Source organism: Strigops habroptila, chromosome 6 (assembly GCF_004027225.2).
Source record: "Strigops habroptila isolate Jane chromosome 6, bStrHab1.2.pri, whole genome shotgun sequence".
Classification (NCBI taxonomy): Eukaryota; Metazoa; Chordata; class Aves; order Psittaciformes; family Psittacidae; genus Strigops; species Strigops habroptila.
Window position 1 is genome coordinate 50,334,113 of NC_044282.2, and position 27,090 is coordinate 50,361,202.

General features: G+C 38.1%; 1 long non-coding RNA gene across 1 annotated transcript; it reads left to right on the plus strand.

Moving 5' to 3' along the window:
• Positions 1-4,981: 4,981 nt before the first annotated feature.
• LOC115609522 lies at positions 4,982-26,923 on the plus strand. Its single transcript, XR_003991887.1, has 4 exons — positions 4,982-4,992; positions 5,187-5,191; positions 26,246-26,251; positions 26,848-26,923. It is a non-coding gene; the product is annotated as an uncharacterized LOC115609522 (long non-coding RNA).
• The last annotated feature ends 167 nt before the right edge of the window (positions 26,924-27,090 follow it).

Below are 27,090 nucleotides of genomic sequence, written 5' to 3' on the forward strand. Positions count from 1 at the left end.
CAAACACTGCAGCATAAGGGCAGGTACAGGAGGGAAGAGTTGCTGGTTGAGAAACTTTAAAGATTGACTGAGGGATCAGAAACTTCACTGTATCTTGTGCTAAACAACACAATCTCTACTACCCTGGTGAGTAATCTCTAGGAAAAGTATTTAGATGAGATAGCACATGCACTACTTAACAATTGTTTTGAGGAGTCTGGTGTGTGGTTTTTTATATGAATTTCAGTTGCTGCTGTCCTAAACGCTAGCAAGATGAACTTCCTGGAAAATGCATTTCTTCAGAAAGTGAGGTTATTTAAAAAATCAAAATAAATAAAATCCAAACTTAAATATAAAGCTGAATGGAATGATACCAACCTTAAGTTCAGACAATTGTCCTTGTATGTTCAATGTCTTTAATTTTATTTCAGAATTCACATGCTTTTATACCTAGTTAAAGTAAGTGATAAGCCATGCATAGCTGGATAGGCATGATTCCAGTTAAAACTACCTACCTTTTTGAACCAGGTACTGGGTGGCTTTCACACTCACAATCAAGGTACGAAGATGTTTTCGCATTGGACTTTAAAGTCAGCAGATGTGCAAGAACAGAATTTCTCAGGAATGTTTTGCATCTTGTCATTGGGAATATTCCAAGTGTTATGCAACAAGTCGCGGCAGTTAGGTACTAACTGTGTGTTTGTACAACACAGCCTACATGTATATACACACGTATGCGTACGTGTGTCCGTATACTATGTTAGCTGTCTGACCACTGACCGCCTGTTGGTGGTGCTGATGTTTCACGTATGGCCAGAGCGGCTGTTGGTACACCAGCCTGCTGCTTCCAACTGGGTCAATTATATTCTCCCTATTCTTTTTTTATTTTTTTTTTTTTTTTCCTCCTTAGAAACAAACAAACTCCTAAACAAGAAAGAACTTAAAGCTGTTAGAACTTTTTGTGTGGAGCACAGACTCACAATGAAGGGCCCTTGCTTCACTGGCTGACTTGTTGCAGCTTAAATAAACATGCAGCCTAAGCTGTTAAGATGGTTAATCCACTAACTTCTGTTTTAAATGGCTTGTTCCTTGTCTGGATACAACGTTAATTCTTGCTACTGTACATGTCAAAACTGTGTTTATTTTTCTTCTCAGTGTTCATTTCTAGGTCTGGCTAACTGAAAACAGCACAAAAAAAAAAAAAAAAAAAAACAAAAACCTTTCATAAATGCCCCCAACAGTATTTGTTGCAGTTTACGGGCTTTGGAACTCTGTAAACAAATCCCATGTAGGGATGCTTGCGGTGCTTTAGCTTTTCTGACCAAAAGGGGAAAATGTGAGAAATTCAAGATTAGCCGAAGTAAAACAAGCTAAATAAAATTCTAGTTTCAAGCTTTTTCTCTCTCCCTCCCCCCCCCCCCCCCCACCCCGCCCCATTTTTTAATAGCTCTGAAGTTGGGGGATGGAGAGATTTTTTTTGTTCGGCATTTTGAGTTGATCATTTGCTTATTGGAGCACCCTTGTTCAACAGCTTTGTATTTTTAACTAATTTGCTTTAGTACTATGTCTTGAGAGAATTCTCATTCTTATAGGATGATTAACTATTCATTTAAGTATTTATAACTACTGGTAATAATCTTTCTTTGTTTTCCTTTATACTCCTATAAAGGTTCCTTTTATGGAAGGGAAAAGGATACAGATGGTGTTTTCCACTCAGTGTCCAAACTGCTGCACTGGGGCCCCCTTTTAGTACACTCTAAAGGCAGGAGTTCACTGGTCTCTTATGCTTTAAGTATGGTATGGTTCTGTTTTGCTACTGTGAAAGCAGACAAAATTGCTGCTGGCAACACAAACTTATACTCCAGTCTTCTCATGTTTATGGAATCACACGTACAAATAAACGTGCCTGGTCTATTTGAAGAGGTAATTGGCCTGTGGTCACTACCATATGTGAATATCCGTATAATGCAATAAGCTAGGCTTCTACTTAAGTCAGTTAGCAAAACAACTGCATCTCAAGTAGATTAGGTAAGTGTAAGAAAGGGGGAAAATGGGATGGTGAGTTCAAAGGGTGAGCTTTACCACAGAGTGTGCACCCTTCTGCCTTGCACTTCTGTGTGTAGATAGGGAAAAGTGTAAAAGCTTGAGCCACTTAAAGCAACCCTTTACAACTGCAATTACACCAGCGTTTGCCAATACACAAAATGAAGATATGCAGGGGATGAGAGAGAGGAAAACCTATGGCTTGTAAGGAATCCTCTTAACAATGATAATTCTTTGACAAGTTGCTTGAAAGCGAAGTTACTGCTTTGTGGAATTGTTACTAGTTGCAGCTACTGACTCATTCTATGAATGATGAGTGAGCTCTTAATCGCTTCTTAAGATGTTTTCAGAAAATACTTTGCATCTTTGTATCGACTTGCCAGGACGGATGGGGCTTTGAGCAACCTGGTCTAGTGGAAGGTATTCCTGCCCATGGTAGGTGGGGTGGAACTAGATGAGCTTTAAGATCCCTTCCAACCCAAACCATTCTATGATCTTGCACTGTTTCTTGTCTATAGTTCCTGGTTTCTTACAGATGTGGCCAGATCCAAAGATGGAGAAACTGAAGGGCTGCAGTAATCTGCTGAATGTCAGATAAGACTGGCAAGCACTTTAATAATTTCTTTGCAGCAATGATATATTAAAGGCTGTTTCATGATGCCAGCAGATGAATGAGATAGTCTTTTGTAATGGTTGTTATTATTGGAGAACATAAAAGGTACATTCATGAAGCATACCCTATTGTCTGCTGAGCACTGCTGCTTACTGGAGTGCTGAAAGCATATAGCAGAATATTTCTCATCCTGAACAGATTTGCTTGATCTAGTATTTGGCAGAAAAATTAAAAGGACAAACAGCTAACTGATATATGGAAAACATTACTGGAGTTCAATTGGTTCTAGTTAACTTTGAGCAAATACCATTGTGAGTGACGGGATGTGCTGCCACTCCAGAAAAAACACAGGTCTCCCTCTTGTAGGTGCTTTGTTGTGGTGTGCAGAAAATTCGGGTAGCCTGGAACATCCAAAGAGCAGCAGAAGCTTGTGTTCAGACAATTTGAACCATCCTATGTATATAACAAAGTTTAATTTAAAAATTTTACCAGGTGTACAAATGTCATAGTGCTCATATTTCATAAACTGTGTTGCCACTGCAGTCTCACTTTGCTGTCTTTTGATAGCACTGAAGTGTTGCAGAACTGTCCAGTGGCGACTGTCTTCTGCTTGCTGATTGTTGTACTATTCAAAACTCAGTGGGTGATTTGGGTGGTGTCAAAGTCATCCTTCTGCAGATCTGTGTTTGAGAACCAGCACCCTTTCAACCAGAGCTGTGGTTGTGTTAGAGTTAGTTCAATTTATTGTCTGAGTTATGAAGAATAATGTGAAGGATAACAAAAAACAATAGAAATTATATCAAAACTGCTTTTGTTGACATTTGTGACTATCTGGTATATTATCAGTATTATGTATGGCTATCTGTTAGGTTTTAAGCAATGTGTTCTTTTGCAATATTTTTGAGAATTTTTGGTTATGACACTGAAAAATAATGGTATTTTTGAATTAGGTCCTTCAAAATACGAAGTAGAGAATTTGTTAACATACAGCAATATACACTTATGCTTTAAGCAGCTCTGTACCATATGCAGTAATAGGTTTGGGGGGGTTATGGAGTTTTAACCTTTTCTGGAAAAAAAAAAAATTCCGAAGTTGCTCTTCCCTACTTTATAGCAAGAGTTTAAGCAGTGTTTGGCCAAAATGGTTAAAAAGAAGTAAGTTTTACAAAAAGTAAGTCTATTCACCTGGAAGCGCTGATCTGTGGTGGTTTTTTCTAATGCACTAAAACAATGAGAACAGAATTTAAATTCAGTTAAAAGATTGTAAAATGGTCTGGAGTGATCTGAAGTTGTCTGTCAGCAGCCTAAACTCTGGTTAGGAGTTTTGCCAACGGCCATTCTTACCAGGTGGTGCTTTTACACTGGGGACCTTCATTTAGTCTGTGTTTCTAAAACACAGTAATTCTTAGTATATGGTAAATAAACCTAATTTTTCTGTATTTTCTTATGGAGCTTTAACTTTTCTGGTATCTATGTACAAACAACATCTCCCAATGGCTTAAAAATAGTTTTTATAGCTAAAGAAGGAAAGAGTTTGTTGTTAATCTGTCCCTATTAAACTTATCTGGTTTTTTTCAACATAACGCCTATGGTATCAGGAGCTTCCTCCATGTGTTTTACTTACCTCATTTAATTGCATAGGTAACTTATGTAAATGCTATGCTCCAGGATGCAGTCTCCTTAATAAAGCAGGAAATCCCTAGGAAACTCTCCAAATAAGCACTGCACAGGCTACCAAAACAATGAGAAATATGGGTTTGTATGTGAAACATTTTCATCAAGCCTATATGATATCTCCTTAAATTTGTCTTTTTTCTAAGACATCCAGTAATGTGACCTTTCTGCTTGTCAGAGCATGTGTGCATCCAGTTGCCTCTCCTGTTACCCTACTGATGAAAAGTGAGTTAAGTTTTACTTTTATATAAGCAGAATTGTTTGCATGGTGGCTTTCAGTTTACAGCTTTTGAAAATCAACCCAGGGCTGGGGAGAAAAATGTACTGGGCTAAGATGGGGAAGAAACGTAAGCTCCCTAAAAGTAAAGAAGGAATGCAAATCAAATCCTGACTGAGACCTAAATTGCCAGTTAGAACATAATCTTCTAAATAAGTGTTTCCATAAGCGACATGATTTGGGGTAATTAAGTTTGCGATGCCCGAATAAGCTGTGGGTTTAAGGTTATGAGCTTCAGAGATCAGTGTCTTACAATTTTAAATGTATGTGATAATCTTGACTATGCAAATTGGTATACAACAAATATAAATTCTCTTTACTCTCTTGTATACTGCTATTGTCTAGAACAAATTAAAATAATGTGGTTTGATATGCCGTGATGAAAAATCCTCTCACTGAAGCATCTGTATCTCAGCAAGATGTTACTCTCTGCAGCTCATTCCAAATCCCAACCTCAGCTATGTTCTGGTTCAGATTAGGTTTGTACTGAACAAAATAGAGTGTAACAAAAGTAAGCAGGAAGCAATTCCACCCCCCAAATGAGGCCATTCCAGTTTTTCCAGTTTAATAAGAACCTTAACAAATTGCCGACTCAGGTAGAACTTGTGGGATGTTATTCTCTCTCTTTTTATATAGTGGTGCTCTGTTGTTCAAAGCATTACATCCAAAAGCCACGCTTTCTCAGGCAATATTTACCAAACTCAAGCCTCTACCTCATTTATTTGAAGAAGAAATCCCCAACTCCACTAAACTATTTCCTGCATTAAACTAATTAACCTTCACAGAGAAATAAGGTCTTGCAGAGAGCAGCTGCAGCATTCCTGACAAGTGTTTGATGTGGAGAAAGAACATTTTAAAGAAGAATGAGTTAGTTTCCAAAGGTGCTGCTGCTATGAGCAACAGTTTCCAGTATTACGTGTGGTCCTTGCTCATCTCTGCTGTATAGTGAGATGATGCTTCTTGTATCAGCAGCAAGCACTCATGTCTTGTTTGCCAGACAGACTTTAAAAGGCTTTATTCTGTAGTTCTTGTAGCAAAAGGTATTAATGTAAAATATCAGGAATTGGCTTTTGATACTTTTAATAATAGTTTTAATAATTAAATCTGTTCCTTTAATAAAAAAAAAAATGGGGAGGAAAGGACAAAAGTGGGCAAGGGCAGCCCAGTTAAAGTTTAGTCTAACACAGTGACTTGAAGTAGTTTTTACCTGGAGTGCTGTTTATGTGCTCTGTGTGGTATATGTAAGCTCTCCCTTTTCCTCTGATGTTAGCCTAAGAAGTTACCCATTTCAGTCTTCCCTTTGGATGATAGGTCATATTGTTGGTTCTTCTGCATGTGCCAGGTGCTGTGTTGTTGCTCTCCCTTTCCTGTGGCTTGGGGGTGTGCGCAAGGGAGGAGGGAAGATACCGGAGGATATCAGCGGGTGTACAGCAGGACAGCAGTCCTCTGAGGAAACTTGCTAGCGTGAGACCTAATAAGGGGGCAAAATTAAGAGGAGCTTCAGCAGGCTACTGTAAATCATTCTGGATTTGATGGGGGCAGAAAAATTGGGGAATCACATGTCACAATCTGTTTTGTTCTAAAATTTTTGTATTGCCACTGTGGTAGGTGAGCGCTTTCACAAAGCAAAGTGGTGCCTTCTGATACCTGTCAAGAATGGCTCATTTTCCTCACTGCCTTTCCAAGGAGGGAATTACACGAGCTCTTGGGCTCAAAAACATTCTTTTAAAGGAACAAGTAGGAAGGTTGAGGCAGAGTAGTAGTGAGTGTAATGAAGAAAGGAAGGAATTTAAGGTGATCCTGGATTTCTCTAAGCACAAAACCACAAAACCCATTTCCGATTTTTTTTAATATGAAAAAGTTCTGCTGTGTCAGAAGGAGAGAGACGTTTTTCTTTCTGTGCCAAACAAACTGTCCTTTAGGTACACTGGTTTCTTTGAGAAACAAGGAGTGGATCAAGACACTTTTTCGTGGAGTGCTTCAGGTAATGAGCAGGACCATAACGGTTAAATGAATACATGTAGCTGAGCAAACATGCTGAACTCTGAATTCGTTGGAAGTGAGTATAAACAGATTTCATGCCCTGAGAGGTAATTCCTGAATGGTGGCAAAGATGTGTAATTATTGCTAAATTTACCAGCATAATTGAAGTCCTGTAGTCAATCATAGGTGATAATATTACTTGTGCAACCTGACAAGAACTTATGGGACTACCTAAATAGTGGGTTAGTCGGCTGGCTGTGTGTGCGGTTGCAGCTAATGGAGGTTGTGCTGTGTTTGGAAGACTCACTAAATTCCTTCTTGCGCTAAGGAGCGGTCTGCCACACAGCCAAGGACTAGCCCAAGGGCTATATTTTGGTTTATGCTTTCTCCTATGTCACAGGTAAGATCTGAACAGTTTGCACATTGCAAAGGTCTAGAAGAAGGTTGCAACGTTGATCTAATTTTCTCCTCCAAATAACTTGTCTTCCCAAGTGCAGAAGTTTGAGAATAAGCACGAGTGGTAAAGAGATGTTATTTTGAAATGTTTTCACACTTGAAGTTTTTTTGCAACCTTATGACTTTTTTCTTTTCCTTTTTTTTTTTTTTTTTTTTTTTTTTTTTTTTTTTTTTTTTTTTTAATGAATGACTGGTGGTTTTTTCCCCTGTTCCTTTCTTCTTTGACCGGGGCTTAATTATCATATGCAGGTGTCATGAAAGAAGTGCATGTGTAAGTACCAAGGAAAATAATATTTTCAAGGTCAAACTCTAAATAAAATTCTCAAGGACAGCTTTGATTCAGAAGATGCTTTAGCCCTGAGCTTAAGCTCATTACAGTTCAAGTGCTAAAGCGGAGATCAAAACAAGAAGCTGCAAGCAACTGCATTCAGAAACTGCTTTGACTCATGTTCTTGACAGTATTTTCTAGTAAATATTATCTCTGACACTTACTGTTTTTCATACTTTCACAGAATTACAGAATAGTTTCAGTTGGAAGGGACCTTAAAGCTCATCCAGTTCCAATCCCCCTGCCATGGGCAGGGACACCTTTCACTAGACCAGGTTGCTCAAAGCCCCATCCAACCTGGCCTTGAACACTGCCAGGGATGGGGCAGCCACAGCTTCGCTGGGCAACCTGTGCCAGTGCCTCACCGCCCTCACAGGAAATAATTTCTCCCTAATATCTAATTAAAGTCTCCTTTCTTTTAGTTTAAAGCCATTTCCCCTTGTCCTATCCCTACATACTCTTGTAAAAAGCCCCTTTTCAGCTTTCCCTTTTCCTTGGTCTCTGGTTCAGAAGAATAGCTGAGGGCAGGGTAAGCAAGTGGTATTTTATTGCGTATCCAGACCGACAGATAGGAATGAGAGATCAGCCTGGACAGGTCCAAACTGGATTGATCACGCTTCATGCCAAATAAAAATCTCTTGGACAGGTGGGGTGAAATTGAAGGAATGCTGATTTTCATTAACTAAGTACACATTGATATGTCCTGAAAGAAGACTGGGAGGATGTAGCCTGTCTGTGTTGCCACTAAGACTCCCAGATAGATTACATGCTTGACTGCTGCCATATGTTAGCTGGGAATAACATGGCAGCCTGTCTGTGAGAGGGACCCTCACGAGGAATTATAGCCACCACTCTTCTTTAGGCACCATTTTCTGCTATTGTACTGGATTTGACTTTTAATTATCCCCATATATGTTTGCAAATGCTTTCAAAATGACAAATTTCAAAAATTGCCTTTGGGCGGTTTAGTTGGCCTCAACACTACCTTGCTGTTATTTTATTTGGGTTAAATTATTCCTTTTTTGAGGAATTATAGCCAGACAAAATCATTGTACTCTTGCTCACTTGCTGAAAGAGAGCAGTAAAGCAACAAGACTATTGGAATCCAGCTGCCTTTCTATTTGGAAATAACTATTCAAAAATTTATTTCAAAGAGTGAGGCAGCCTGGATGATCACTTTATAAAGTCTTTGAATGCTGCTATGCCTTATAGATGGGTTGCATTAGGATCATGGGGGTACCCCAAAAAGGGTTGTGTGATAGTGGTGGTTCATGTTGCTCTTCTTTCTACAAATGCAGGGGATTTTCTTAAATGCTTTTTTTTCTTTAGCAGTGCATTTTTTAGAGCAAGGTTTAAGTCACAGAAGTCTAAAAGATACTAATACGCTACTGTTAAAAAGTGGTCATTCTTTAATCTAAATTGTTTGATATGTTGCTAAACAACTATCTAAAAAGCTTTATACTGTAACATGCGCTGCAACTTTCTGAAACAGCACAGAAAATGCCAAACTCAGGTTTAAAAATCAAACACTCCTGCAAGCAATACTCTCTAATGATTCCCATCTTGAAATTTAATTTGCAAAGGTGATACTAGGACCACATATACCTCGTGTTTCTGTGTTAAGCTCCTATGAAGTTGAAATTGGATCAGGGATTTTCTCTATCTATAAATTTGGTCTCTCCATGAAATGTGAGTTCATAGAATACAGAAAAATTCAGTTCATGCATATTAATCGTCTTGTATGGCAAGGAAGCTATTACTTTCATATGCTTTTATGCTTCTCACAATGTAAGATAATGATTCTGTATATATTAAAACTTAAATATTTTATAGATGCAATCAAAGAAAAAACATTTACATAAAGTTAAGGATCTGACTAAAATGTAAAAGCAAAGAAACTCAAAGCTCAGGCTGGAAATTCTGTTCTATATGATATTCTTCAGGATTTTCAAGACCACTATTGAGTGCTACTGGGTTGGTTGCTTCGCCTTATCTTACATTGGCCTAGGAAGAACCTAGGTCTTCTTAATATGTAAGTTCCATTTGTGAAATTTAATTTTTTTTTTTTTAAGAGATAAGTGAAAATACAGATTTAAAATTTTAATTCTGGGGTTTACAGGAAGCTGCCTACCAGCTATGAGTATATTTATGTAATGAAAAAAAATTCTAGATCATTGTATTAATGTACATTTTTTTATGTAATGAAACAAAATTCTAGATCATTGTATTAATGTGCATTTTTTTATTATATCATAGAATCATAGAATAGTAAGGGTTGGAAAGGACCTTAAGATCATCTAGTTCCAACCCCCCTGCCATGGGCAGGGACACCTCGCACTAAACCATGTGGCCCAAGGCTCTGTCCAACCTGGCCTTGAACACTGCCAGGGATGGAACATTTACCACTTCTTAGGGCAACCTGTTCCAGTGCCTCACCACCCTCACAGTAAAGAACTTCTTCCTTGTATCTAACCTGAACTTCCCCTGTTTAAGTTTAAACCCATTACCCCTTGTCTTATTGCTACAGTCCCTAATGAACAGTCCCTCTCCAGCATCCTTTTAGGCCCCCTTCAGACACTGGAAGGCTGAAATCATATGCCTATCAAAGACGATTTATGTCCAAATCTGTATGAAAAAAAATACATGGATTTATTTTATTGAATTTTTTTCTTTCCAAGTACACTTCTGAATTGATTACAAGGTAAGAATTGCACCCATGGTAGAGCATAAGGGATTCTGGACTAAATCTGGAACAGCAGTGAAGTGCAGCTTACTTCTTGAATTAAGTTCCTGATGTCCTGAAAAATATTTTTCAGATGCTAAGTCCAAAGTTGCGGCAGTTCTGCAACTAATCTCCTTTCTGAACTGCAAGGTTTCCAGGATCCTGGAGTCTTCCTTCAGAAAGTAACCAGAAGTGGACCAATAGGACAGTGGAGAAGCTGGAGACTGTTCAATGTTATTCAACAGTCATAAACTGATTATTTTTCCTTTCTCTGTCTAAATTGCCTGCAGACACTCATAGAGAATAGCTGATAGGGATATTATTAAAGAACTGTGTTCCACCTCAGATGTAGCAGTATGTTTTGCTTTCTCTTCAAAAAGTGGCATCATCACTAATGATAGCTTTTGCCCGGCAGGCCCTGTAGGTGAATGGTTACAGCATTAGCCAGGGTGTAAGAGAATGAAAAGCACATTCTTCCTTCTGCATAGAAGGCTTAAAATCCGTATCTCATATGTCCCAAGTGACTGTACCACCTAACCAGCTTTAGGCTAGTCTGTGCAGAACAGAGTTTAAGATTCATTGATCTGAGGGAGAGGCCAGAGAGGAAATGAAGGTCTCTAAACAATAAGTTACTCTAAGTTATTTTTTTCCAATTCTAGTTTATTGCTAGTATAATCTTTCCAGCTTAAGCACATAGAAATGGGAGCCCATTAAATATTCACCTGGACTGAAAACCCCTCTATTGTTCAATTTTATTCCTGAAATAAGTACTTAAAGAATATGGTATGGTCACTCCCTTGCTTTCTTCACCATAAATTATTTAATTGAGCTTTCAAGTACCTCAAAAGAAGTGAGTTTTCTAATCCTCGTATCATTCTTCTTCTCAAACTCCAATTCCCCAGGATGGCTCTTTACCTCTGGGTACCAGCACTGGGCAGTGCTCCAAATTCAGCAGCACAATTTCCAAATATGGAGATAATAAAACCTCCCTTTCTATTTGAAAATACTCTTTTTGTATCCAGTGATTGTATTTGTCCTTTTGAGTTCAGAATCATGCTGCAAGCTTGAGCTCAGCTGATGATTCACTGATATTTCTCTCTCTCATTCTTGCTCTCTCCATCCCCCCCAGCCCCTTCCTTTTTCCTTTCAGAGACCATTTGAGGTTGTAACCTAATAGTAGTAATTATTCTCAGGGATACTACTATATATGTGGCCATATTCAGGATCAAAGTGCTTGTTTATGATTAGGTTGTGAGGTGGCTCGTACCACTTTGTTATTCTCTTCCTTAGTTACTGACCCTGATGGATTCATGTACATATGTGAACATAGGTCTATGTTTATAGGGAAAGAGGGTTTTTTTTCAGGTTTTTGATACTCGTGAGGATCAAAAAAAACCCCCTATGTTCTCAATGATGCATGCCTTCATTTATGTTTGGACACCTGTCAATCACATAGTTTTACTGATATGTGCTACGCTGTATTTGTGTCACCATAGTTTCTTAGTTAATAAATAAATCAGAGAGTGCCAAATCAGTACCATAAAGAGGTTTAAATTATATGAATTCTCCATTATTCCCTTTTTAACTAAACTTGCAATTTCATCATAAAAGATGCCAGTTTAGCTTGACACAAACCCATGTTGATTGGCATTAATTATATTACCCTCCTTTAATTTATTAACCAAGTCCTGTATCAGCCAGCTCTTTTGCTTAGGATCAATGTCAGTGTGACAGGCCTATAATTACCTGGGTTGTCTTATTTGCCCTTTTAAAATACTGGCACAACATTCAGCTCACTGCAATGTCTCTAGTGTTCCACGATATATTGAAAATCAACATTAACGGCCCAGAGTTCCTTCACAAGCTCTCTCTAAAACCTTTAAATGTAAGTTATTTGGATACACTGTTGTCTGCTTTTAGGAGCCACTTTTTAACATCTTTCTGAGCTACTATTAAAATGGAAAGTATTTTGTCATCAACTGAACATGCTGCTGTTGGTATTTTTTTCTGTTAGAGATCTTTTCTTAGTCTTTTGATAAATGTTTTCTGATTCCCAGTCTCGCTTCCTCACAGGATCAAGCAAAACCCTGTTCCTGTGTTTGACATCCATTTGCCATGGAAATCACTGTAAGATCCCAGGCTTAGCATGAGAGCTGCAATGTCAGAGGACAGGAGTGAAAAAATGTGAAGTTCTGTGTGAAACGTTATGGTGCTGCAGGCTCACTTGAAGGACCCAAACAAGAATTAAGTCTCTGTAGGGTTTCGGCATCAGATAATATGCAGCCAAAGTATCAGATAAGGAACCCCTAGTAATGCTGAAAAGGCAACATGAAGAGCTCAGTGACACTACAGCTTTAGTTAGTGTAACGGGGAGGACAAATGTGTTTGACAGCCTGCACTGAAGCGTTGTATAAGCCTTGTAACATTATTTTAAGAATAATGCAACCCGTGAACTCTTAGACCCACTGGTGTCTGTCAAACCTCATGTTCATTTGCTGAATAAGAAAAATATCAGAAAAACAAATATTTCAGTTAAATTCTTCAGGATAAAAAAGCCACTTTAAAACTGAATAATGAGCAATAAACATGGTAGAGGGGATGCTTGATGGGCTCACAGCTTCAGTGCTGTGAACAGCTTCATTGTCAATTGTACCCATTTCTCTTAACATCACTTCTGGTGCTCCGGAGCTGCAGGTCTCCTCGCCGGTGGGGTCCCGCAATGCATAAACACCATCAAGCTGCTGCTCAGTAGTGGTAAAATTGGGGAAGGCTTCCCATGCTGCGGCTGATGGACTGGAAAAGGAATGCTTTTGAAATGGGCTGCTGTATTCGCTGCTTCACTTGATTGTTTCCATCTCTGCCTCAATCCTCGTTTCAACACAGTGTGGGCTCGCTGAGGGTGAAAGTGGGTGTCCGTTTGACAAGCAACAAAAGCAAGATCTTACACCATCTTTTGTACCAAATGGATGCTGTCTATTTTAATTTCTAAAGCAAAAGCCCAGGTTGAGCGCACTTAGCTTCAGACAGAAGGTTACATGCCTCCTTTATCTCTTTGTGGCAGTGACATTCTCTTAGTTGCCTACATCTGCCCAGCTGGATTAACAGCTTTTTTTGGTCTTTTCCCCAGTCCGTTTTTGTTGCAACTGTGGAGTCACGTTCAGTTATAGGTAAACCTAAGAACCCAATGCACCATATTGCTCATCATCCAAAAGTAATCCTCGTATAAACCACTATAAAATATCAGGTTAAAACAAGGTAACAGAGGGTTCAGGTTTTAACAGAAATACATACCATTCAGTATCTGATATTGTATTGGTAATATTCAATACTTCAATATTGAAGTATTGGTAACTTCATTATGAAAATAATACCTATGATGTCAAGACAATGTACTGTCTGTTTCCTAAGGGGCTAGATCCAAAGTCTGCCACAGCTGGGAGATGTTAGAGGAGGTATTCCTTCTTCTGGCAATAAAATCCCCAAAGACATGATACTTATATACCTTCTGTTCATGTTCATCATCATGGAAAACTGAATTTCAGTACAGGAAACAGACAAATACTGTTTATACAGTGCTTTTAATGAAGTTTTAAGAATATTATCAGGGAAAGACCGTATGAGGGAAAATACATTCCTTTTGTAAAACTGCTAAAATAACTTTTTAAGATTTTAAACTTCCAGGCATCTTTTGATCTTGCACAATTTATAATCTATAAGACATGTATAAATTAAATATCAAAATCATAGATCACAACCTTTTTCTTTCCACATCTTCTAACACAGGAATAAAATTACTTTCACCAAAAATTAAATTAATTTATATCTTGTCATTCTGTGTCAAATTGTCAGATTCTCATCCCAGGTAGTCTGCTGGTCCAGGACAGCGACTCAGCCCCAGGTACACAGAGTTTTGGATGACAACAAAGAGTGCAAGACAGATAATGATCAAAGGAACAGTGGCAGCATGTTAGCAGTGTTAGTGGCAGAGGGGCATTTTAGCTGTGGCTGCTGACATTGTGGAACTCATCACCATAGAAAATAGAGGAATATTCATGATATCATAGAGTATATGGATATATGGGTGTCTGTAGATGGATAATAAACTTACATCTGGGATGCCATCGTTAATAATGAGAAAAACATTGTGGATATAAAATTTTCTGTTTTCTGTTGGATTAGGATAATCTTGAGTATGATCATATAAAGCAGTAGCTGTGCTCATATCCTTGCCATCATGGAAAAGAGACTGCTCATTTTGGGAAACTGGTGATAGAACTGTTGTATGTTTCAAAGTTTTTTTAAAAACATACAACAAAGGACTGTTGTATGTTCTAAACCTTTGCAAAGGCTTAAAAGAGGAAGGTAATGAAAGGGGTAAAGGAAATACAGGAAACAATTCAGCAGGAAAGGCATCTGACTACCAATAAAATTCTGTATACTGTTCAGGTTGCTGGTTTTTATCCACGAAGCCCTAAATCCAGTCTTTCCCTCCAGCAGTCTCTCTCTGTCTTGTGTGTTATCACCACATTTTCAAATGTCAGTGGGGCTTAATTGTAACCTTTATATGAAAGAAAGTAAATTTCCAAAACTTTGTACTAAATAGTCTGTTATCATTTAAATATCAGGGCATGTTACACAGCACATCTGTTTTTCTGGATGGGTGGGGGGTGAGAGAGCATGGGATGGACAAAATTTGAGATACAGTGGACTATTGGTATTCATTAATAACAGATAAATATTTAAACAGTCAAAGATTATGACAGCTTGTGTAGAAGGTGGCATGGGACTTTTCTGTTTTGTTGCTGAAATAAGTATTAATAACTATTGCCAAATTTTTCCATCTTGTTGTTGCAGTTACAAGTAATAAGCCCACATAGTTCCTCTGTCAACTTTCTCCACATATTTCCACCAAATTACAGATACTTCTCTATTCCAAGTTGAGTCCAGTAAGAAACTAAAAATTTTCACAAGCTTCCATCAGTTTATTAACTGTAAAACTATAGTAAGCACTTTGCTGGTTTGAAGCCAGCCATATGATTTCTAAAGATATCATGAAGTACTAAATTTAATCCTTTCATTAATAGTATATCCTGTTCTGTAAACCACAGAGGCAGTGCACTGTGCTCATATGGGGTGTCACTGTTCCAACTCTGGTTATTCTGTTCCAAATCCATATGCCACTAATACCTCAAATTTCCCATCAATAGCAATAATAGTCATATTGTTACATGATTTTTACTTTGTTCTTTAACTTTGTTCTATAATAGTACCAACCATTTGATCAGATTCCTCCCCTGCCTCTGAACAAACAGGTGGTAGTTAGCAGAGACCCATTAATCTGGTATATTTTAAAAGTGCAACTGCTTGGCCTGCATTCCCTGTCTCATTAAACTGGATTGTACTATCCAAGTTTTAGTGGCTTATGGTTGGATATTTAATGCATTCTTTGATTACCAATGTCCTTCATGTTGCCAGAATTCACATATTGTGATCAACATTTTTGAATGGCTTGAATTGTAACCCCCAACTCTGTTTTCACTGGCTAAAACAAAAAAAAAAATAAAATCAAGAAAAGAGGAAGCAAATTCTCTCTAACAGCATGAGTGGTATTTCCTGAACTGGGAAATAATAATACCAATTAAAAATTTTTTTCTTTTTTTTCCTTTTCCCTCCACTTTAAAGCATCCAAATGCACAAACAGGAGTCATGCCAGGTTAACTGGTTGGCTGTTAATGAAACCTCTGTGTGAAGGCCCTCCCTAATCTACTCAACCCTCCAGAGATCAAACAGAGAGTTAACAGACCAGAGCAGGTTATATGTGATGGATGTGTGTGTATAAATCACTTCCTCAAAGCTAAATTGTTCCAATTCACTCAGTGGCAACAAACTGCAAAGATTCTCACAGACGTATAACACTCCCTTCTCCTCCTCCTCAGTAAGTATTATTGGTTGAGTTAGAAAACTCCTGGGAATCCAGGTAACATAGTAACAGGATAGAAAGCAGCAAGTCAAGTAGGGAATAAAAACAAGCATATAAAAGAAATAATCATGATTTTTGTCTTTCAGTAAGTATTTTGTTGGCCCTGAGGGGAACCATACTGTTGCTTTAACTTTTGGTGGTGTGCAGTTAGCTTTGTTGAGATGTTGAGATTGGAAGGTAATGTTAAAAAAGACATGATGGCGAAAGAAGACTAATACATTATTCTTTCAGGAATGACTTGTAAAACTGTGGAATAAAATTCACCTATGAATCACAAGCTCCAAAAGGACACTTCTGATAACTGTTACCCAGACTCCATATTTTTTCTGGTTGGCTTCTGTTGTTCTGATGAAGTAAATTTTGGGAATCTGATGACAGAAAGAACAGTTGTCTTTGTACTTATTAATGTCTCTCCTGTGCCTGCCTTCTCAGATATCCCTTTAGGAACTAATATTTGAGATCCTACAGAAGAAAATTCACTGTTTGCAGGTTGCACTGAGACCAAAATCCATCTCATTTAGTTCAAGAGAGATAAATTCTGCTCTTCATTACAATCTCACTGGTTTCGGTAGAACCTATTAGTGTAACTAAGAGCTGAATTGCATTTGAGGAAAATTTTAAATGACTGTGCCGATAAAATTCAATTAAATATTTCTGTAAAGTCTTTATATTTCCCATTTAAAATTATTCTTCACATGTTTATTAGTCGTGTCTTTCCCTTTGCTTTTTACCCTACTGTAATGCTATTACGCACATTTTCTTCCTTTTTCTAATATTCCCCTCCAATTATTTTTAGCTTCCTCCATGCTCAAGAATAAGACTCCTGACAGAAAACTGCTGCTTCTCACTAGTTCTTATTGAAGCATTGATATCCATGGATAGTTGTTTTCCATTAGGATTTTCCTCTGAATACATACTATAGAGTAAAGCAAGGTTGAGTAGCTCATGAGTGTAAGTATGTGAAGAACTAGTTTGGGAAAGAGAAAAAAAAGGAGTGAAAGGCTCAGACTCTTGCCCTTGTTCTGTATTTTAAGTTATTAATTACATTGAAGACCATGGAGTGGAATGTGCACATTTCAAGACCATGGTCATAGATTCAAATATGGTAAGTTCCATCTTTGTCCAGTGACAAGGTATTTGTAGATAAGATTAATGGAGAATAAGTTCCTTGACTATTAAAAGAAAAGTCAGCAACAATGAAAAAAAATCTTTAACAGGTCATTACTAGGATAAAAGAGGTACCTTCAAAGAATTAAACTTGAGGTCATTCCAGTCTACCATAGTAATGAGGGCGAAATTAATTTCACTTCATTTTACTATAACTTTGTCACCTTTAATTCCCTTCTTACAAGTAATCGTATGTGTGCCTATGGCATGATTTATCTCGCTCAATAGCTGAAGTCTTTGGATTAAAATGAGTCACACCTCTTTTCTTCTTTGCTTGTGTAAGGCATGTGTTCAAAATAGTGGCATCTATAGATGGGCACCTGCATAAGGCTACCATATAGACATCTACAGATGCCTGTATTGATATATAGACACATATATATTTGGTGAGATAAATCCTGCACAAAGCAATATATTCAGCAGCCCCACCTTTTTCCTCCCTCCCCATGTAAATTTTTAAAGACATTCAAAGTATAAAGTTTCAATTTCAGAGCAGCATGTACAAGCAGGCAAGCTTTGAGACTACAGTCAAATATCGTTTGTAACAGCTGAGCTTAGCAACAAAAAAGCCACAGTCCTGTTTTTATAATGGACATACTGACAAATCCTCTGTGTTATAATAAGCGTTTGGATGGACGATATAAATTACAATCGAAAGCCAACCAATGCGACTTCTTTCCCTACATTGTGGAAAACATAAGTGTGCCTTTGTACGAGACGAGAATTGGTTTGGCTCAATTTATTGTGTGGGTAAATCCAAATCTTTAATCAAATCCCTGCTTAGTCTTAATTTCAACTTTTGCTCTGAACTTTGAAGACTTTATTCCAGAGGTTCAGACAAGTCAGTTCAGAGAGCTATGTACTTCTCAAACTTGATCAGCTGGGTCATCTGTATCTAGGGGAAAGGGTGGTGGTAGTAGGAAGTCAAACAACAGTGCAAAATAATTCCTTTTTTTCTTTCTATTCAGAAAAAAGGAATTTTGTTGGAATGGCTAAGTCTTCAAAAGGCCATTTTGCAAAACAGAAATACTCTTAAAAGCATATAATCTTTAGCTGGAGGCCAGACTGAGTATGTTTCTGATTATGCTGGTGACCCTCACCCTAAAATCCCTTTGTAGAAATGCCTTTATTCTAGACAACATACTGACTAGCAAATGATCTAACAGATTTCACAGCACATAAATTAAGACCTAATAAATTATTTCAAATTCAGACTCCCTAATTACAGAATCAAGCATTCCATTTAAAATTGCAATTATCTAAACAATTAATAAATACAACTAAAATGAGGCATCACAGAAAAATATTTGATGATAGCTATTTACTGTGGAAAAGACAGGCTAAAATTTTAAGCACTGGCTAAGACTGGTAAGGACTAGTTAAAACCTATAATTCATGGTTAGTCTAGATACCAGAATAGGAACATTTCATTCTGTTAGCTTAGCTGAGTGTAAATGCTCAGATATTAACCTCTGTACTAATTAATTTTTATATTTATTTAGAAATGTTCAATTCTTCTACTACTTTTACAGTGTAGTAATGTATTCACTTTAGCAGGAAAGGTTTTTAAATATGGAATATATATTAAATACATAATTCCAATATATTTTTTGGAATTTTTAGTTATGAAAAGAATAGTTGTACAATTAGGAAATATACTTGGTTTATAAGTATGGCTATGACTGTATGTGGATGGCTCCAACACATATCAATGTAAAGGATATACATTTATGTTATTTTATCTTGCAGAGATATCTAATAGTGGGAGTGCACATCACCTGTAAAATAGAACAGCTCACCCTTTGCATATAATGGTGTTTCTATACCCTCCTTTTCTCTATTTTTATTTTTAATCTATGCCCAGTAGCAAAGATCAAACAGAGCAAAAACAGAAGGAAAACGTCAGTTGCTGCTATCAATCAGTTTATTTCAGATATTAGGACATCTGCAATGAGAAAATTAAGGCAGGCTACCATGAATGACAAAGGAACATATATTGCTAGTAGGTATAAGGTGCTTCTGTCCCAGTACTTCGTATTGTCTCAAGCACTGTTAGTTGACAGTAATAGCACTGCTGCCCCAGTACTATGTGTCTCTGTAATTTCTTAGGATTTCACTGCACCCGCTGCAGTTGGACTCCATTTTTTTTTGTACTGCCATCAGAATAAAATACATGAAGATGTTGAAATGTAATATTGAGCTTGTAGGAAAGGTTCCCGCTGCTCACCTGTGACCCTGAGCAACAGAAGGTGGTTCATTAGAGGTGGAACTTGAATGCTGCCATCTTCTCAATGAAGTGAAAGTGGAAACAAGAATGTAACTGCTGTTGTTTATTGGCTGTCGCATGTCTGTATCTTCCAAGCCAGATGATACATTAATTTGAGAAGACACTGGGACCTCAGAAACAATGGTACTAGTTGTTTTGCTACCAGATACAGTGAGGGCTTATTTCAGAGTGCTTGGGATCTTTCAAGACTTTGGTAACTTCTGTTCAAATAATGCTTTCCAGCTCCATGAGAGAACCACTGAAATCATCATCTAATGGCTCTGAATTATTCCTTAGGAGAAAGTTTTTCTATTCTGTTAAATTTGATTGACCTAGGGGAAAAGTCGGTTCTTTCTAGAAGCTGTTGCTTAAGCCTGAGATACCAAGTGGGGACTTTGAGTCAATTATGAGCTTGTTACAGAGTTTCAGGGTCTAGTTAAGGAACTGGGACTGGTGAGGAAGGTTCTGGTTTCCTTTGCAATTGCTGTATGTAGGGCTAAAGAAAGTCTTGACATTGCTCTTTCCCAGATTCTTGGGATTTTCTGAGATCATGGACTTCTGTTAGAAAAGTGATAAAATAATCCATTCAGCTGACTGAAATAGTGAAAATTAATCTCTATTTTAAATTGGTGGTGGTCCGGCAGAGTAATCTTCCATTCCTCAAACACAGCATTCTTGTTCATGCACTGTATGTTTTTGTAGGCACAGATTGCTCCATACAAAACCTGAAATAACAAATTGTCTTTCGATCATAAATAGCATATTAAACTTTGCACATTCATCCTTGACATGTTCCCTATGTTAAGCCTTCTTGCTATGTGTCAGTCACATCTGAAATATTTCATAGGAATATAAGAAATTTCATGCTATTCAGACTAATAGCCAACATGACCTCATACCCTGCTTCTGATAGTGGCAATAGGACATCGAGCATCAGCTGTGCCCACCCGTCTTCTCTTCATCAGCCACCCCAGATTCCTTCCCTCCCACTTTTCTTTTGTAACAGTGGGTGGTGGGTTTTTCTTACTGGTGAATTTAGCCTTGGTTGTTTACAAGGACAGAAAATGTTCTACAGACCATTTTTTGGAAGAGGACTTAGAAATGTGAATTTTGCAGCACGCACCTGTGTGATGATAGAAAAAAAATCTTCCACCAAATTAACATCAGTGAAATAGCAAATCCTGATTGTGTCATCGCTTTCTACATTCAGATTCTGTGATCCTCACTGAGTGAAATTGCATCCTGGAGTGAGTGGAAGTTTAGCCTCAGTAATAACAGAGTAGTTCTGAGGTTTGTCCCTTTGTAAAGTAATTTGTAGCTTTTCACATATTGTTGTAACATAAATTCATTTCCCTTTGTACTCTTAGCCTACACTGGAAGACGTTTATGGATTTTATGGAATGCCAAGAAAACAATCACGAATCATCTATTAACAATTGGATTACATGATCTTCTAAAGCTGGTTAGATTTTCTTTGCCAAATATATTCTACTCGTTTTATTCCAGCTTGCTAGGAAAAAAACCCATCAAGCTGCTATGCATGTTTCCTTTTCATTTTAATTGCTGGCATTTTATGCGGAATGCACGCAGGTCCTAATGTGCACAAAGAACTTACTGTACATTCATTTGCAATATAAAATTCCATGTCTTGGTGGAAATTATATTTGCAATAATGCTTTGTATCATAAAACTGCAGCGTATTATTTATTATACAGTCTTAATCTTATTACATTTAGTTGTTGAACTTGGGTTTAGCAGACTGAAACAGCAAGAGAAGCATTCAAGCTTCAAGTCAAGGAGAATCATGGCTGTTAGACAGGGAAAATTCACTGCTTGTTCAAGTCATAAGTAGAAGGTGGACACTCTCCCGCGTGGCAACCTGGGGAAAGTGAATAACCTCATTTTCGATTGTACCCAAAAAGACTTTCTTGAATAAACTAATGTCAGCATGGATAGCAGCTGTTCAGCACCTCTGCAAATGGAGTCTTCCAGATCTCCAGTTATGAATGAAATATGGAGGCAACAAAAAACTGGTTGCCAAATCTAGCAGTCTAGGCCTTTGGGACTAATTTGTGCTGTGTGGATACTTCCATCAACGCATAGCTGAAACAGGTAGAGTTGTAACAGAAACTTCTCATCTGGGAGCCAGCAATTTCTCTGGAAGTCTGATTATTGCTATTTTAATTGATGATAATTTGTAAAAAGGTAACAAAGAAAGATGCAATGGCTTCCATTCTTGTTGATAGAAAACTATGTTGAATAGTACACATTATTAGTGGCTCTTACATACCATTTAAAAGCTGAAGACTTGTTCCTGCTGCAGCACCTACTCAATTCCTCCTAGGATCATAAATTGTTTTTCAACAAGTACTCAGAAAGCCTATAAAATAAGAGAAAATTAAAATCTATCTCAAGAGGCTCTTCTGCCTGAATTACTAAACAGTCTGGTACAGTGTTTGAGTAAGAAAATGGAACAATGAACCTCAAAGCCAAACTCCTGACCTCAGCTCCTCTGAATTTTCTGTGTTCAGAGAATCTCTGCCTGTGCTATGAACCAGATGCTGTCTCTGAACCCAAAGCATTTGTAAGGTAGATGAGGAGAACTATTTATAAACATGGTTAATCAAGCACATTAACAGACTAAGGTGTAAAATTCAGAGCTATGTTTGTTTTGAAAAACAAACAGCTGAATCTGCTTTGCCACTTTTGTATAACAATGTAATTTAACAGGAAAGTTTGCCCATTAAAAACGAACACCTCCACTGGAAAAAAAGGTATGTCCTTGGGTTGACTGTGCCTGTGACTGATGGAGTGTGTTTCCTTGTTTAAAATGACATTCATAGACATGATTAGATTTTTATTTTAAGGATCCGGTTGTACATCCCTCACACATCTGAAATGCCCAGCAAAAAAGTGCTTTGCATTGCAAGGAATGAGGGAACAAAGACATTATAGTCGCTGCTCTTCTTTTTCATCTTTTTTTAATGTTTAAAATGTGTACTTTTCTAAAGGGTTGCTTTACCATCAGCTGGCTTCATGATTTATACATATTCTTTTTTGCTGAAAGAACCTTTACCAGAATAATAAGAATGCTCAGATAAACACATTCTCTGCATTAACTTCACTGTCCCTAACAGTTAAACACGGAAGAAAATTGAGTATAGATTTTCTTTGTGATTGGAAATTAGACCCATGTAACCGCAGAAAACAAAAGCAATCTAAAACCCTAAAACCTACCAGAAATGTCTAACATGCAATTTGATCTCTGCTTATGCTACTTTGCTTCAATTCACAATAAAGTAACATTTCTCCTTCACTAGCACCTGCTGTGTATCACTGCAAATGATTACATATAGCAGCACAGGTGCCTCGGAGAAAGGAGAATATACTGTTCAGAACATACAAACAAACAGCTATATTTGAACTTATGAATACCATAATTCCTTCTGAAAAATGTGAACGGTTTAAGCAAATAATCCTTTTGTAAGTATTTATTCTGGAAAACCGTATTTTCTTTCCCAGAAAATTGCACACAGCAATGGTTGACGACACTGGTGATTTGTCAACCATGGCATTCAGAGAGATGAGACCTCCGGGGTTTGCACAGAAACTGGAAAAAAAAAAAGAGGCTGTGGTACCCAACTAGAAGGTGCTTGTGAAAACAGTCTGAAAAATAAAAACAAATGCATACTTCTGTGCATAGTTTAAGGTTAACCTCAAACTCATTTGGACTGTTAGACGTGATGTTTGCCTCCAGTCACTCTTTTGTCACGGCACCAGGAATAGGCAGTTTCATATCTACACTTGGGCACCTGAGTAGCTGAGTTCCTCAGAAGTGCTGTTCATGTAATCTATCAAGACAGATGTTTTCCTGCAGCCCACTGTGCTGCTGTGAGCCCTATCCCTGCGGATGAGTGTGAGAACCTGCTGCAGACCAGCGTGGTGACCGGGACACATCACCACTGGTCTTATGCAAAGAAAAGGAATTTGCCTCACTCAGTCATGTTCCCCAAGTCCCGTCAGTGTGGGCATTAGACTTATTGCTGTTACCCAGTTTGCCTCACAGATAGCTTGCAAAGGGAAATAACCTTTGCCTTGGAGAACAAAAAGAGTGATCAGACTAAGAATATCCCTCAGAAACCTCCGGGGCAGGCCATTGCTTGTTGATGCCACTCCCTGATGTCTTGGTGCTTGCTCCAGGAGTATAATTCACCAAACTGGCTCAGACATCATAGTTCAAAGCACAGCAATCAGGAGGAGGCAGGTAGTTTTGAACATCCAGTACATCAAGTGGGACAGTGCCCTGTGAAATAGCTGCTCTGCTGGCAGTGGAATTATTTGCAATGTAAGGTATCCAAGAAAAGATGGATGCCTGTGAAGTTTGGTGTTTCATCTTGGGTTTAGATGCCTAACTGCATCCACAACTTAGATGTCTCTGAAGGCTAAATTTAAAAAACCCTAAGTAAGTCTTACAGTAAGACATCTCTTAGAGCGCAGGCAGCTATTTTATGTGTATTTTAAGGCACAGCCAGAGGAAGTAGAGCTGCATGCCTTTCACACAAGAACTTAGTAGCTACAGAGCTTGCTGAGGATCTGAGATGGCTGGATTTTACATCTGACGGGACTAAGAGGTGGGTTAGGTCTGCAAGCAAACGATTAGGTTACTTTGAAGAGGGAAGAAAGTTTTGAGGTTCCCATCATTCCCTCAGTATTTCTGTTCTTATCCAATGCTTGCCTAATGTGGAATATATAAACAGCCGAGTTTATATTATATACCTTGCAAGTTCCTGTGTAATTAAATGATTATGTGGGGATTTTGTGAATCACTCACCTAAACTGCTGTTTTCAGGCTTAACACTTTGTGCTGGAAAGGGATTTGATGTAGTGTACATCTGGCTCCAACTTAATGTGCACAATAACAATAAGACCTTCATAGCAATTCTATATGGGATATTTAGCTCGTAGAGATACTACCAGTGACTTTAAGCATGGTTGTAATAATCTACAAACAACCCCAAAAATAAATGCACTACTATGTCCATTTTTTGGTCAGCTGTTGGAAATAGATGATCTTTAATATCCCTCCCAACTCTAACCATTCTATGATTCTGCGTTTGTTCCATCAGGGCTTTCCTGGGCTGTTAACACTACCCCTGTGTGAAGACAGCAGGGCTACTTCTGTATGTTTGTTTCCATAACTTGAGATAAACAAACGATGCTTCTGCATCAGCTCGCTGTAGGCGCTGCCCTTGGGACACCATCTCTTGAGAAAGAAGAGATTAATTTCTCTTAACCTCCAGGCTCTTATGAGCCTTCATGGAAATATGGGCTGTTGTTCCATGCTCCAAGCAAGATTCAGGACACCTTTAGAAGTCCATGTTATCAGAGGTTACCCCTGGGTAACCACCCAGATCTACGCTGGCTCTTTTTATATTCCACTGAGACCAACGTTTCCAGCAAGCAATTAATTGCTTTCTAATCTTTGGGTGAATCACACCCTAGTTTATCACTTGCCTAGCTCGAGTGCAAATGTCTATGTTTGGCCAGAGGGTTCCCACCCTTTTGTGCCTAGCTGAAGTGACAACTTCAAATAACTGCTGAGCAAATGACTGCTATCACCCTGTGCACTTTTGGAGGGAGAGGTGGTAAAAAGAAGGGGTTATGTGCCCTTTCCTTTCCATCAACACCCTCAGATGCTACATGTACGCTTGGGATCATTTGAAAACAGTAAATGCTCCGCTGCCCTACCAGCCAGATATCAGTAAGATTCTCATCTTTAGGTTTGCAACTATTATGTCTTTTTGGATTTTAGATGCCTCGATGCCATCTGCTTCCTTATAACTCTGATGCTCACTGATCACCCTTTACAGCTCTGTCTTATTCTGTATCCAGTTCCAGATACAGAACTAGTATCTGGAACTAGAACTAATACCTTTTTTGTGATCATAAAGATTCCGCGATGGCTAAAAAGGTGTCAAATTTTGCCAAGAAAAAAAAAAACAAAACAAAAAACTGGAGAAAACAATCAAAGAGCTTTCTGATACACATTCTTCAAAAGGCTCCAAAGTTTTCTGTGTTATTCTGCTCTGCAGTACTGAAATAACTTCTTGTCCAATAACAGCTGGTGTCTGTAGTACTCCTGGTGTACTCGTATGTGTAAAATATTTAAATGGTTCTGGAATGGCATTAGCTAAAACATTCACTTGGTTTCTCTATTTACCCGTTTCTTTTTGAGTGCAGTGCAGTGTTGATGCTGCCAGTTAATACAGAAGTTACATTAGCAGCTGAATAAGAGTTCATCACAAATAATGGCACTATTTAAAAGACTGACCCTTATAATCTCTATAGATTAATCTACATAGATTGTTTTCTGCTTCGATATATTTTTATTGCAAAACCAAATAATTTACTCCAATATTTATTAAACAATAGATTAAACCTAACACAAAATTACCACAAGTCAACTATTTATATATTGCCAATCTTTAAAATCACATAACTAATGGTTACAGCTGCAACTTTATACTGACCTTTTTCTTCTAGCCAAATAAAACCTTCATAATTTCATAATTTGAAGCACTTGCCTTAAATTGCAGCTTGTTACCTATCTATCTTCTGCAATAACATGTTTTTAAATTACAGTATTTTGATGCTTTTAAATCTGGTACACTCCACTCTGCTAGCACTAAGGCTCCATGCTAGATGTCAGTGGCATTCCATGCAGGCGCAGGAATCTCCACTAATGAACCTGAAGCAGATGAGGGTCATCATTAATGTTTGACTGTGTATTTACAGAGGGCGGTTTGATGGGGAGTATGGGCAAAAGTAATAGATCTCCCACCTTGCTTCCTTAGCCATAAACACTGCTTGAGAACAAGTGGCTTGTGTTTGGGTATACACTTAGACGGATTTCAGTCAAACTAATGACCAAACATTGCTGAATTTCCACAGGCACATGAAATTTAAAAACCTCTTTCTTTTCCTTTTTTTTTTTTTCCCCCTGAATAATGCTTTGCTTGAACCTGAAGCAATACAAATTGGATCACAACCTGTTACTTATTGGCAGCTGGAAAGGAGTACCCTTCACAGGCTGGTAAATTAGAACGCAAATTGACGTGAATTCTGCAAAAGAGAGGGTGGGCACTGAACAGCCACCCAAGTGAGGAGACAACTGATTGCAAAACTACCACACTGCCATCCCAAATATGTATCTGCAACACCTAGTTTCAAAGGGTAGGGAATCAAGCAGGGAATCAGCTCATTGACTTCATCTGGTTTTAGATCAATGCCACCTCTTTCCTATAAATCCATGAAACCACTGTGAGAGGCTTTAAAACTTACTGCACCTCTCCTGTCAAGACACACTGGGAGAGTTGGGCTTACTCAGCCTGGAGAAGAGAAGGCTCTGGGGAGACCTTAGAGCAGGTTCCAGTACCTAAAGGGGCTAACAAGAAACCTGGAAAAGGACTTTTTACAAGGGTATGTAGGGATAAGACAAGGGGAAATGGCTTTAAACTGAAAGAGGGGAAATATAAGTTTAGGTTATTAGGAAGAAATTCTTTTCTGTGAGGGTGGTGAGACACTGGCACAGGTTGCCCAGAG